Source organism: Oreochromis niloticus, linkage group LG10 (genome assembly GCF_001858045.2).
Source record: "Oreochromis niloticus isolate F11D_XX linkage group LG10, O_niloticus_UMD_NMBU, whole genome shotgun sequence".
Classification (NCBI taxonomy): Eukaryota; Metazoa; Chordata; class Actinopteri; order Cichliformes; family Cichlidae; genus Oreochromis; species Oreochromis niloticus.
The window spans coordinates 7,704,347-7,717,808 of NC_031975.2; the positions used below are offsets into that span (position 1 = coordinate 7,704,347).

At 38.6% G+C, this 13,462-nt stretch overlaps 1 protein-coding gene and 1 long non-coding RNA gene across 4 annotated transcripts in view; one reads left to right on the forward strand and one right to left on the reverse strand.

The window, feature by feature from the left end:
* Positions 1-11,751, reverse strand: part of LOC102077993 (uncharacterized) — a 31,653-nt gene extending 19,902 nt beyond the window's left edge. The window contains exons 1-4 of one of the 3 annotated variants that reach the window (XR_002063598.1): positions 11,684-11,751; positions 11,127-11,165; positions 10,031-10,124; positions 2,226-2,340 (exon numbers count right to left, since the gene is read on the reverse strand). This is a non-coding gene — a long non-coding RNA (uncharacterized LOC102077993). Of the gene's footprint in view, positions 1-2,225; positions 2,341-8,899; positions 9,904-10,030; positions 10,125-11,126; positions 11,329-11,409 lie in introns of those variants that run through there. The other 2 variants (XR_003221953.1, XR_003221954.1) reach the window with 2 other exon arrangements.
* Positions 1-13,462, forward strand: part of LOC100703088 (seizure protein 6 homolog) — a 92,170-nt gene that overhangs the window by 21,373 nt on the left and 57,335 nt on the right.

The window sequence follows — 13,462 nt, forward strand, 5'->3', positions numbered from 1 at the left end:
TTGATTTTAAATGTCTGTAAGTTGTAGGCAATTAAATTTGCTTGTCAAATGTTTCTGTCTTTGGTTATGTTAAAACTGCTTTCTTGAACCCGAAAGAAACAGAATGAGATCCCTCTCTGCCTCACACATATCTAAACCCATTTCTAATTTACCAAAAAATATTAGAGAAAAAATAGCAGCCAAGGAAAACCTCAGAGCCAAGAGAAGCAACATTTCTGAGAAGTGCCATAAGGGTTCAAGAAGCAGCAACAATCTCTTAATGGCTGCTGATGATAGCATGTGGTCTGTCACTGTACAGTGTACATGGCTTTCGGCTTGCTAGAGCACAGGACTCCATGGGACAAGCTTGTTGTCTGACAGTCTAAAAGTCCCTTTCCACAGGCTTTCAGTATGTTTTAGAAAAGATTTTCAGATTTTACTGCTTATATTAGTGAAGCGTGGTGTTGATTCTCTACTTATATTCTGACCTCTTAGCACCAGATATTCTTTGAGAACAGAGAGAGCAGAGGTCTTTGGCCTGGTCTAGGGGCCCAGCTGAAAAACTAAAGGGGACATTGCAGTCAGGGCCCCGATCTGCCCAAGGAAATCACATCAGCTGAGTCAGTGACCTCCTTTGGTCTCTTCTTTAAAAATACTTGGGAAAGAGTCTCTGAGTTTTACTCAAGTTTTTTTTTTTTTTAATTTAGCTTGAATGCTATTTATTTATTTAAGAAATCTCCCTTTATTTTCCCATACTGACATTTTTATGCACATTTTTTTTGTAATCATTGTAGTGGTTTACACTTTTGCCTAACAAACGAAAGGTCCCTGGTTGGATCCTGGGAAGAGACACAAATCCCTTTGGGGTTGGGTCAGGAAGGACATCTGGCATAAAAATCTGCCAAATCAAATATGCTGTGGTGACCCTATGTGAATAAGGAAACAGCTGAAAGTAGCTTTTTCTTTTCTTTTTCCAAAAACGGACTATTTTATTGCTCGTCTGTTTTATTTTGCTGCCCTTGTAAAGCACTTAGTAAAGTGGATTTTGAAAAGTGCTCCATAAATAAAGATTATGATTATTACACAATTAATGTCTGTCTAAGCCGCTATGTCCTGGTGAAAGCTTGTATCAGACACACTTTAACTGCCTGGATTCAAAGTCTGTCACTGATGCATTTATCTGTGCAGCAGGTTGAACAAGCAGAATCTACTTCGTGTCAATTAATCCGATCACCATCAGCTGACTACTGAGCGCTGATGGTACTCTCAGAGACCACGGGGGTTTCAGCCAAAAAAAAAGAAAAAAGATAGGAGGATCCTCCTGGCAGGAGTGGTGAAATGTCATAGCCCACTGCTCGGGCCAGATGATGCTGAGTTACACACCAACTTGGCAGCTCGAGACAAGATAGCTGCAGCTTATCACAAGTAAGCTCAGGGAACGAGGCCAGTGGGCTTTCCCACATTTTGTGTTGTTGTACTGAGTCCACATCTCTACATTATAAATCTCATTCTTCATGGTGGTTTGCTGAGCTTTCATACAGTTTCTCAATAATCGCATAGGCTGGTTGGCAACAAATCTAAATCCCTCTCCTACAGGTTCCCAGCTCCCACTGACTCAACTTATACTGTAAGATGTAAGATTAGAGGATGGAGTTAAGTCTGGTATCTTAACAAAAGAAATGCTAAAGCATGCAGAAGAATAGCTTCAGCTTCAGCTTAAATTAACCTAACTCTGGCATTTTTGGGAATGTGAAGCACAGAACATAAACCTCAGCAGGACCATACTTCCATTGTACTTCTAGTTATTAGTGTGTTTTTTTTGTATTTTGTTACTTTTTTTCATTCCACTTGGTTTTGCGAGATGTGCTTTGACAGAAGCAAATCTGCACAGACACGTGATGTCAATGAAATACATATTTTAAAAAGCCAAATGTAGTGCGCTTTTGTTAATACAGTATTACTGGAAAGTTTCAAGTTTTATCACACTGAGATATTTAACTGTGGAATGCTTTGAAACCAGTTCTCTTCAGTTTCTATCAGTGCATTTAACTCACATGATTTGTAAGCTTATGTTTTGCTTCTATTCTTAGGCAGCCCCCAGAGGGGCCCTTGCTTTTATTTGGATCACACAAGACTATATCCTGATTTTTCCAGTGATCATGCGCTTCCTCACCATCTGTCGGACTAACAGCAGGCCTTCCTATAGACAAACACCTACCTAGATTGTCAAAAATGTAGGGAAATACCTCCACAACATAGATCCATCCATTCGTTATCTTCTGATTATTCAATTCAGGGTCGCAAGAGGGCTGGAGCGATAGGCGGGGTACACCCTGGACAGGTAGCCAGTCTGTCATAGTGCTAACACAGAGAGACAGACAACCATTAGTTGTTAGTTAACTCAAAGTTGTCTGTGTCTTTTTGGAGACAATGTCCTTCATCAGCTTTAATGAAAACATTGAAAACAAAAATGAGATTTTCTGAATATCTGCAAGATGTTTAGCTCCCGCATTTAAACCTCGTGGGTGTTTGTGTGTTCATTCTCACCATGTCTGTATCTGGAAAATGTGTGTGTGTGTGCGCCGTGTATGAATCATGTGTGAACAGTCGAACATGTGGCCGAGGGACTGTCACTAATAACAGAAATTACATTTTTGTAGATAAACATATGGAGATTGTGGGCTGTGAAATTGACTTCAGGCTGTGAAATTAAAGAAAAACAGAAAAAAAACCCCCACGAGGTGATAGCTCTAGTTGTTCAGAGGAGAGTCATACTGCACTGTATGTCCGCATATACTGCAATTCAATTAGTGTCCTTGATCGTCTTCTTTAGCAAGTCTGATGTGGTGTGACTTTGAGATCCAGGCACAGAGAAGCCGACTCAATTGCAGAGAGAGAGATGCTTGATTTATTTATTCATTAGGAGCTCTCTCTGTAGACACAGACCTCTCATCAATCCCTGTTCACACTCAACAAGAACAATCAACTGACATCTCCTTTCATAGCCAAAGGGAAATACGAGAAAAATTGCCATGCATCATAATCATCGATAAGGTCGCACCCTGCCAAAATTTTCAACTAACCCACAGCTTGGCAATCCCTTCCAAAGTGGATTTTATATTGCTTAGTTTGGCACGTGTGAGGAAGGAGAGGAGGCTAGTGAAATGCCAGGAGGATTAAGTCGAAGTGGATATAGTGCAGCAGCTATCCTGGAGTTGCTGTTTCTCAATAATACAAATGTCAGGAAGGGGAACGGGGAAGAGGGGAGAAGGGGTTGAGGGGAATGTCTTAGAAATCACAGCCAGTGTAGAATTCATCATTATCACTACCCACTCACAATGACTTTAAAATGGCATTAACCTTTGCTGCTGAGAAAGTTCACACTTGTTATCTAGGTGAGACTTTTTTATTCAAATGATTTGGAACAAAACTGCTTGATAATGAGAGGTCAGTGCAATAGTTTCCCCTCAATGAAAATGTAATCAATTGTTCTTCATTACGCTCACACACAGGCACACAAAACAAAGCATATATTTGTCTTTGCAAAATAATAACAATTCATAACATTCTGTTAATATGCGGTTCCATTTAGTGAAACAAACATTAAAGCAACCTTGCCTTGTGGAGGCAGTGTTGTTCATCACCATTTTCTCAATTTTCTTTTTACAGTGTTATATTTTTACCTGAGCGATCACATTGTCAGCATCAGTAATTCCTATAGTAAATCCTACCGCAGAAAAGATTAATCTATGAGCAGTGCTGCTGCCTGCACTAATTAAAATTCTGCTGGATGGCCAGGGTTTCTCCTGCCATCATTGCTTCCAAGCATCAGTCACTGTCTTTCTTACTGTCTTTGTCCTTTTGTCCCTCACAGCAGTTTTAGTCTCTTACAATACATTTCAGGCCTTTTGCCGTCATTCTTTGTCTTTAAGGAGATGATAAGCAGAAAGAACAAAGGGCCTTTTCAAGAAATAAAGCCAGAGATTGCCAATGACAGCCATCGACTTTAACGGCTTTAGATCTTATCTCTGGGATCATGGTTATATACAGTATTATCTAGAAATGAAAGATTTTGTTTCTTTAGCAGTTCTGATGAATTAGAGGTCGCCAAGTTTGATAGCATGCGTTGCGTGTGGGGTGCAGCATCTGGATTCGCTAATTTCCCAATAAACCCACCATTTTTATTATTTTATTTTTCCTTAAAAAGTTATGCAGCCTTATAGTGATGCTGTCCAGAAATGAACTACGGCTTAAGAAACTTCTGTTATCCGAGACTGCCTGTCTTGCTCAATAAAGATGTATTTTCTTTATGACACTACGGCTCATAGCTTCACACATATATTCACTCACAGACAGAAGGGAAAGGCATTGTGCATCTCTCTGCAACATCAGCATTATGCAAAGTCAGTAAATTCTGTTGACAATGTCTAACAGCCCAGTAATTTATAATTTTCACACCCAAACTTGACGCCTTCCATTTGTAGTTCACTCAAATGAAGCAACAGACACCTTTGCATGGGCTCTGTCCCTCTCTATCCATACAGCTTTATGGACATATTATGGCAAAAGGTCACCTTAAACCCTATTTAAAGACACATACTGTATATAAACTATATTTACAGCCACAGTGTGTTTTTTTTTCTTTAACATCTTTATCATGAAATCCGTGGTGTTTTTTCTTCTTAATAGCCCTTGAAAAATGGCACCAGCAGTGTTTAGCTTGGTTCCCTATAAATCTGCTTTCCAGGTTAAATCAGATTTTCTTTACTTCGAAGAAGGTTGTTAGTAATAGCACAAAGTAGCTAGTTAGCTGTTTGATTAAGCTTATTAGCTGTTAAGCTAACCTAATGAAATGGTATGAATAATCTTCAGAAGCCGATACTACAGCAGTTCTCTGGCAGTCTTACGATATAAGAAAGTACATATAGTAAAACTTTAGTTTTTAGCTTTTTTTGTTATCTGTGGTGTCACACACTAAATCACTATTAGCTGCACACTACTCGCAAAAAGCATGAGTCTGTTTGAAGTAGACACGCAAACTAATATGACGATAATGTTAGTATGTAGAACAAGTACAGTACGTTGAGGCATTGCTAATATAAACAATAAACATGTTCCTGTTAACACCTTTCCACCCTCCTCTTTATAAATTAAGGAGCATAGAAAGGACAAAACCATGAGAAGCTATTTTATTTGTCATATAAAAGATGGCTGAAGATAAAGTTTTACATACAAAACTTACAATGGTAACAGGTCCTCAATCTGTCGCCCTCTGGACACACAGCATATATCAAACTGGTCCCATACTTTGCCCAGCATGTCTGGAGTTACTCTAGCCACTGCTATTGCTGTGCTACCTGCTAGCTATCGTGTGAAATTTACGAATCCGCTTTTTCAAACAGTACATGTTTCGATCGTTACGGGTGAATGGCTGTGGAATAAAAGCACATTCAAATCAGATGATTCCGTTTGATACACTCTGTATGTATTATATAATATATACAGACTGTCACATTTAACTATTGTCTTCATTTTGAAGAAATGTGTTGTTTATATTGAAAGAGGAAAATTAACAAAGAGATAAATTGATACCTTTTTCCATGATTTTGATTCTTAAAGATACAATACAATAAAGTATCTGTAAGGAAATTATTCATCATTCACTCACCGCTGTCACAATAGTATCTGCTGCCTAAAGATTATACAGTTACTTCAAGTCATGCCATATTAGAAACATAAATCTTGTGTAAACAGCTGATTACTGGCAAGGAGAGAGCTCTGGGAGATAAAAGTGTTTCTTCTACTATTCACACCTCTCCATTTGCTATATCAAACTCATTTCCTGCATAAAATCTCTGGGTGAGAAACAGGAGCTATGCAGACAGAGAAACAGGTTTCATTCCTTTTAGTTACACACTTAACTAAGTGACAGTGTTTTGCTAAAGACCTGTTTCTTCGTGTCTTGTTAGAATGACAGCAGTCAAAGAAGTGACAGATATAAAAATACTGTAAAGCAATCAGTTTCTTATCTAAATCTGTCACAAGGCAATGGTGCCAACTCAGTGAAGCTCAGCAGTATGCTCTTTGAAAGATCTTTGATGACAGTAATCTGCCCTGTTTCGTAAGCTGTGCGACAGACCATTTTTCAGACTATATGATATAACGCCATCGTTCCTGTCAGTTTAAATTTATTCGTGCCCCATCTTTGCCTCTTATTGCCTCAAATGTCATCTGTTTATCGGCTCTATCACCGTATCGAACTACCCTTTGTCTCTGCCTTTTACAATTGATTGATGAGTCTGTCCCCCATTTGTAAGTTCTCCAAGAATTATGTGCAAGATTTCTAAGTTTTAATCAACAACCTTGCCCACTTATTGGGAACCTGATTTTGTTTACAGCTTTGGTGACCTTTTCTGTTCCATTAAAATCTGCCTGTGCCACTCTTTGTAATATCGTAGGGTCATCGCTTCATCGGTTATCTTTCTGCTATAGCAGGAACATGACCTAGACTCCCCCCTGTCCTCAGCCATCAGACAGCGAGAGATAGATGGTTTTTTATCTGTAAATGTAGCTATTGCACTACACGTGCTGACATAAATTCCCAGATGATAAGAGCAGCACTTTACTGGCCTGATGGCTGGTCGTGGTTGCATCCTACCATGAAGCAAAAGGAAAAGGAAAAGAACACATGGGGCGCATAGTTTTGTAAATACAATTGCATTAAGATTGTATTTGGTGGCAAATCAGCTGTTTTTAACCCACTGAAGCACGTATTTATCAGAAATTTGCTCTTTTAACTTTTTAATTTTTGCTGTAATTATAAAGTACGTTTGAACAGTTATATGTGGTGAAGAGCAATGCAGCAGTAACAACAACAATACCTGCCAAAAAATAATAATTATTGTTTCTGCTCTCTGGATAAACCTTCTCACAAGTATTAAGTGAGTTGATTATCCCTCTGGCACTGTGCGGCACGTCTCTCATTCTCAGACCTAAGACCCCAGCGAGTCAGCCATCAGTGCTATTGATGCTGAGCTTGATAGATAAGGCATGGTAGAGAACATCAAATGAAGAACCTACAGTGGAGTGGAGTGAGCAGCTGGGTTGTCTGGATTACGGATTTTACCACAGAAAATTTGCTACATTCTAAAGCAAGTGCATACCAATATGAGCAAGACAGGAGAGTTTATTTAAATAATATGGAAGGGTGGGGAAAATTGTTAATGAACCATTTAAGGTTTTATTTCATAATAAGAGCTAAACAATGCACCATGTTGATTAACAAATAAATGAGCATAGAAGACCTCAGGGTCATTTAACTTACAGACCTTTGCTTGTAAATATTTAATTTAGATTCATCATTCTTTCAGTCATTTGCATGCTCATTTTTATTATTTTTCTTTGTTTTATCATTTGTTTTTATAACATCTCAAAGCACGGCCGAAAGGGTTGAGGAATTTGTATTTGTGTTTTGGGTCTAGAATATTAAAATGCGGGTAACAATGCCTGATGCTCTCAGGCTCCGAATCAGATGAAATCTCTGATTTACTTTTACTTTTATTTTGTTTTCTCGGGAGAAGCATGCAAATATACGAGATATCGCTGGGAGATGAAAAAAAAAGCAAAGAAAACAAGTCTCACAATCTCAGTTAAGATCAGAATTACCTAACCTCTCTGTGGACAGTCATACATATAGGTTGCTGTCCTTTTAACCTTGTGGCAGGCACAGCTCGCAGCACTGACACTCTGATGTGCTGGACTGCTTGCTTATTCACCTTCCCACAGGACAGAGCAGACAGGTAGCTTAAACTGTGTGAGGGTGGCTGCCTGACATTGTAGTGATGACATTTGATTCTGTAAAAAGCCTTAAACAAGACTTTCTATTATATAAACATACTAACACTCAGCTGACGATTCCACCAAGATTTCAGGTGGGGTTTTTTTTTTTTTAATGCCAGCATGACATTTTACTGCAAAGTCAAAAAATGTCAACTTTGAACACCAAATTTTAAAATAGCACTACAATTAAATATAAAAATACATAATTTATTAAAAAGTATTATTTATGCTATTAAGGAAGATAATTGGTGTTTTTAATGGCTGCCGCACGGTTGGAAATCTGTCCATTTCATTTATTTAAATATGTCAACAAACAGCAGGTGACCAAAGCTCTTTTCACACGAGACCCAGCTAATCAAACATTTAACAATGTGACAATGTCTAACACGTAGTATGTGTTTCCAGAAATGCTGGCTTCCCATAAGCTGGTAGTTCTGCCAAAATTTAAGGGATTAGAGAAGGGTTGCATTTTCCATGGTGCTACAGACCACTTAACCCTGCACTGCTGTGACAACAGCTTTCCACTCAGATTAACCATCTTACTGTGGGATAGCAAGCTTAGTACTGCTTTCCTTAGTAAATGTATACCCATACAGTGTAAATATGCACTTTATATATTTCAAAAATAAGATGTGATTAAGTGCTTGGAGTTAAGCAAATTCTTTACATACGTATGAGTAATTTAAAATAAGCACAGGAAGTGCAGGACAAACCTAGGTCTAATTGCCTTGTACTTACAAAAGATGAAACAAGTGGTATCACGGCTAATTGAGGGGTTTTGAACAATTTTTTTCCTCAAGATAATAGCTGTTTCATAATGCTAGCTCTTGAGATGGCTCCCTAATTACTACTTCATGAACTAATGTGCTTCATTTCATGCCAGAGATCATTTTATAACAGTAGGTGCTTTTCATTTCTAATGTTTCATTTCTACTCCTGGCATTTAGCTGTTAATAACATATAATGAATTGTTGCTTGCTGGGTTGCGGTGCAATGTTTCTCTTTGTGAAAGCACTGCTGAGTAGCTGAGGCAGAGCTTTAAATCAGCTTGCAACTCACTACATCAAGGCGGTGACATTGAATATCTGATTTTATCTGCTTAAGCATGAATACAAACAGGAAAACTGAATATGGAAATGCATGATTTATGTTGCCCTAAAGGTCAAGTACTAACATATGGCTAGACATGCAGTACAGAATGGGCATGCATTGAAAATCCTTTCTGCTGCTGAATGCAGAGCCTATCTATTGATGATTAAAAAAATTACTGTGGCGAGATACTTTCTCTGAGCTCTATCTCAACAGTAGAGGATCACATATGGTAGCACGCTGAACCAGTACTATGGGCTTTGTTGACTATTCTTGTTTAGATAGACTCAAGTTTTAAATTGGGCTGAAGCCTTTGGATCGAAATAATGCCGCTTTATTGTACTGCATAGTAAAAGAAAAAAAAGAATCTGCCGTTTCGGGTTTGATAGGTTTTGATTGCTATAGAAATACAGCCTCACACACACATCTGTTTAAAAGTCAAATCAATAAAATTCCAAACAAGTAGAGCCTATGCAGCATTCTTCTGCCGCAGCCCTCACCGATTGTCATATAATACTCTGGGTTTCTGGTATCCCTGGCAATTCAGACTGCTTTCAGACTGAAGTTTGTGACTGTGTATGCATCAAAAATCTTAACAGATACCTTTACTGCCAGCATTTTCCATTACACTCGTGGCTTTATCTAGACCTTTACCATTTATTTAGTAAATGCAGGCTACGTGGTAGATCTCGGCTGTGATGAAGGATGACATTTGTGATAAATGCACTGACCATAAACTGTCAAATCATAGCAGAACCTGCCTCCCAGCTGCTCCCTTAGTTACACTCTGTACCCTTCCCCTCCTGTCTTGTCCGTGTTTCTCCCCTTCAGCCCTGCACGGCTGCCACGTTGGAAACACTTGGTCAGAGTTCACTTTGATGGTGAGTCACTGAGTCGCCAAAGGCGTTTGGCAGCTAACGTTAGTCACCATTAAACATCTCTTCACCTCTTTCGACGACTCTGCTTTTAAACTGTAGAACAACGCCTTGATCTGCACTAAAAAATTCAGAGGAATAAATTTGGAAATCTTTTCACGACATACACAAACAAAAACAACAACAAAAGAAGCGTAAACATATATTAAAGAACACTGCAGAAAAGTGGATGGCAGTGAGTTACTTACATCTCTTAGCTCCCTTTTATTTTCTTCATGTCTTATTCATTTGCCCAGTTTATCTCCTGCTGACAAGTTGTCATCCTCCAATTGTCTTTTGTCCCTTTAAAAAAATACATTGAATTATTCACCCTGATCATGCATGATATTGCTGCTGTCAGTATACTTCACTTTGAAGAGAAATGCTGTTGGATCATGTTTGTGAGAGCTTCCAGAGGATATTGATTAGTGATGATGGCTGGTGGTGGACTTTTTTTTTATCGTCATGCGGATATGGTTGTGTGAAGTCCTATCAAGATTTTAGTTCCTGCTAGAGTCTGAATCTTTCTTTAAAATATGAGCAAAACTGTTTAAAATTCTAGGAGATACTGGCCTCAACTCAAATGTATCACAGTTTACACTGAGTAGAGTTTATAGTTTTAAAGAACTGCTTCAGCCTGGTGACGCTACAGTAAAAAAAGAAAGGAAAGAATATATCAAAACAGGTCAAATGTGTGTAGCCTACATCTTGAGCAGCTAACATCATAAACACTAGGTTGAATGCTGTTATCTGTCTCTGCTCCTGGTGGACAGAGTCAAGCTCTCAAAAGAATATGTGAGCTGTGTACGCTGGGATTTTAGAAATTCATGAAAAACCACCCAGCTGACAAAAACAGATTACATGGCAATGAACTATGTTTCCTTTTCAGGGGGCAAAAAGATCCCATTGTTATGTACTTTTTCTTTTTCTTTTTTTGCAGCTGGCAAGTTTGATGTCGCAACATGGATGATCATGGTGCAGGACTTGTGTGTGTGTATTTATGCTAAATAGGATGCTAAAATCAAGAGCTCTTCATCTCCTTGCTGCAGAGCTACAGAATAAACAAAAAAGCTGCAGATGTGAGCATTAGCTTTGATGTATGTCTCTTGCAAGTGTGATAGCACAAGGGTTAGTGCTGGCGTGGGTGTGGTGAACACCTGCTGTCTTTTAAGACCTTGAGGAGCTGTGCTAGATTCTCAAGAGGGTTCAAAGAGGAGCATACAAAAGAGACATGAAAGAGGCAGATGAGAGAAGAAGAGTTCCATCATTGATAGAACATTGTCAGTTGTGTTGCCAGTCACCTACCAATTAATGCTCCTCCAGCTTCCTTTAGTTCAGTTTAATCTAGATGGGATCCAGACACAGAGCTCATTATGCTAACAAAAGAAACAGATTTACACTGAAAGCCCTATTTCGATATGAACTTGATGCTTTCCCTTTTTTTTCTCTTCCAGAATGAGACAGGATAATTGTCCATATTGTGCAGTTTGGTTTGCAGGTAGCCTTTCTGCAAAAGGTTCAGTTTAGTATTGTGATTTGGATAAGCAGAAAAAAGATGGATGCTTAATTTGGTGATAAAACTGCTTACATATCCTGTATCATCAACACAGCAGTACGAAAAACAATCAGCTCCAATTCACAAAAAGGGTGTAAACACAACATAGGTCCTAGCAACACATCTTTCTTTTAAATCCTGTAAGGAGGTGGGTCATCCATGCCCCATAACCCTGTCGCTGGCTCACCACAGTTACTACCTTGGACCACTTTTGATTGCAGACTGGGAACACCCCACAAGAGCTGCAGTTTTGACCCATTTGTCTAGCCCTCACAATTTGGTTCTTTTCAGACTCTGAAATCCTCACCATTTTTTTCCTGCTTCTAACACATCAACTCTGAGGACAAAATGTTCATTTGCTCCCGAATATATCCCACCTACTAACAGGTGTCATGATGAAGAGATAATCAGTGTTATTCACTTCACCTGTCACTGCTCATAATGTTATGCCTGAATGGTGTACATATTATATATTAGTATTACTGCAACTATTTCAGCAGTTACCTGCCACTGAGTTCGGTGGCTTTTTATGGGAAATCTTAAAATGTGTACCATGTACATCACAAGGATCACAGAATGTAATAGCGCACACTGGTAAGGGCTGGGAATTTACAACTTCATGCATTCTTAGTGTTCTTAGTGTCTCAGTGTTGTTGTATAAAAGACTGCTCAGGTTGCTCCTCCTCTGAGAAAGTAGCTGCAGTTGATCTAGTAGCATAAGCCTAAAATCCTAAGGGCATGGTTGTGCTCATCATATTATTTTTAATTACTAGTTAGTTATTATACAGAAAAAAGTAGACGACCATAGAGTCCTATATTGTTGCTTAACTCAATACAAAAAAAATTTTGTTATAAGAAACATAATCCATGGGATTACAAATAAATTATTTAAACATCAAATACTGAGAATGTTGCACTGTGTTGAGTCATGGTGGTTAAGTTAAAGCATCAGTGCTCACCAATGTTTTGGTAATTTGCTTACAGTATATAGTAGAAACTCATGACATCTGTTGGTTGTTGGGACCTATAGTTTAAAGACTGGATTAATGATGCAATGACCCACACACCAGTTCAGATGCATAAAACAGAGTGAGAGAGAGGAGCACACCCTGACCCTCCTGGTTTGTTTTGTTGAAACAGATACAACCTATTAAAAATGTATTTCAACAGTGAGAAAAAAGAGTAATTACCGGGCACTAAAATTTACTTTTCATGCCCTTAAATCCATTCAAGCTAAACAACTTTAATTTCAACCCTTATTTTTTCCACTCGGTGCTTTTCCACACACATTTGCTCTTGCACCACGCGTGTTTGTAGATCCTCTTAGGGTAGCCAGGCTTGAAATCCAATTTTGGTGAAGCTATAAAGCACAGAAAAAAAAAATTAAATAAAAAGTTTACAAACTCTAATGATTCCTTTCATTACTTAGAAGCCTAAAGAGAGCAACTTTTCAAATTCAGTGCAGGGATAGGTGTTCTGTTTGGTTTTTGTCACCAGTACTCATGCGATGTTTGCCAGGATATCTGTCCTATCTGGTCTGTCGATGTTCTCTGGTTACCTGGGATGGTAACCTAGCAGGCTCTTGCACCACATCCCCTTCTGTTAAATAAAATAAAAGCTGAATATCAGGTGTCTCTCAGTCATGAGCGAGTGCACTGTTCAGCAACAGTTTATTAAAGCAATAAGCTACAAGCAGCTGTGATTGGCAACGGAGCTGCTCAAAAGAGCTATTCTTAGCTTAAACATCCTGCTACTGTAAAGTGGGTGACTGTTAACGCGATATGATGAATAAGTGCTTTGTTCTTTTTAATTAATGTAATTTTCTTTTTGTTTCCTTTACCTTTCAGGACCTTTTTGCCTTCTGAGCTGTAAAAAGCCCGGCAGTGCCATATGTAGAGAGAGAATATGAAAAGTCCAAACATAAACTACAACAAGTGTCTCGCTGTTGATTTCAAATATAACCATCGCAGTGGGAAGAACAACATCAATTTTATCTGCTGAGTGCAGCAGAGGCAGATAATATAACATTGTTTTTGGAGAGGAGGTTTTTGACCTTTAGCTGCTCTTTTTCTTGTCTGAGGCCAGT